The sequence below is a fragment of the Bombina bombina genome, chromosome 7, assembly GCF_027579735.1.
Source record: "Bombina bombina isolate aBomBom1 chromosome 7, aBomBom1.pri, whole genome shotgun sequence".
Taxonomy (NCBI): Eukaryota; Metazoa; Chordata; class Amphibia; order Anura; family Bombinatoridae; genus Bombina; species Bombina bombina.
Window position 1 is genome coordinate 415,344,006 of NC_069505.1, and position 1,085 is coordinate 415,345,090.

The window sequence follows — 1,085 nt, forward strand, 5'->3', positions numbered from 1 at the left end:
GGGTGGTGGGTTCTGTGGTGATGGGGTGGGCATGTGCAGGGCAATGTTTAGGGTGTGGGGGGGTACATGGCAGTTTGTGACCAAGGGACATTGGGTAGGAGGATATGACAGAGGGCACAGGGGAACAGTCACTTTGCACACAGAACAATGACTCCACTGAAGATTGTATTTCTCAAGGATTCCGTTCAGTTCCCAGAATAACTCGGACTTGTTTATTTTCCTGCTTCTCCCCACATTGCTCATATCAGCTCTTGAATCTCCGGGCACGTTCACTGTGCACAAGCTCATTAAACCATATGTTTATTAAATGACCATATTTTATTGTCTTTAGATGTTATTCTTTTATCAAAACAGAGTTTGGCAACAGATCAGTCCCCTCCCTAGTCTGACCTTTATCATCCAGAGCTGCCGTCCAGACAATTGTTTATCCTTTTATTAATATTCCGATTTTTACATTGTGTCCATCTGAAACAAAATGTGTAATATGGGATTAAACACGTGTATCACCTCTACTGTGCTCCTATTCTGTGCATCTACTACTCAATACTGAGCCTGGCACCTTCCAAAATGCAACCGTATGTTACAAACTTTATTCTAATTAGCTAGCACTTACTTTCTCTCTCTCTTTCTCTCTCTTTTTTTCTCTCTCTATCTTTCTTTCTCTCTCTCTTCTTTTTCTCTCTCTTTCTCTCTATCTCTCTCTCTTTCTCTCTCTTTCTCTCTTTCTTTCTCTCTCCTTTTTCTCTCTCTATCTTTCTTTCTCTCTCTCTTTCTCTCTCTCTCTCTCTCATTCTCTCTTTCTCTCTCTCTCTCCCTATCTCTCTCTTCTCTGTGTCTCCCTCACTCTTTCTTTATCTCTCATTCTCTCTCCTTTCTTTCTTTCTTTCTTTCTTTCTCTCTGTCTCTCTCTTTCTCTGTATGTCTCTCTCTCTGTTTGTCTCTCTCTCGCTCCCTCTTTCTCTCTCTCTGTCTCTCTCTCTCCTTCTTTCGCTCTCTTTCTTTCTCTCTCTCTCTCCTTTACTCTCTCTCTATATCTCTCTCTTTCATTCTCTCCCTCCTTTTCTTTCCCTCTATCTATATTTACT

The 1,085-nt window shown here is 41.5% G+C and overlaps 1 protein-coding gene across 1 annotated transcript in view; it reads left to right on the plus strand.

The window, feature by feature from the left end:
* Positions 1-1,082: 1,082 nt before the first annotated feature.
* The window catches only part of CDC42EP1 (CDC42 effector protein 1), a 52,842-nt gene continuing 52,839 nt past the window's right edge, over positions 1,083-1,085 (plus strand). The window contains exon 1 of the mRNA XM_053721227.1: positions 1,083-1,085. This exon is cut by the window's right edge and continues 797 nt beyond it. The gene's annotated coding sequence lies outside the window, so the exon portion shown is untranslated.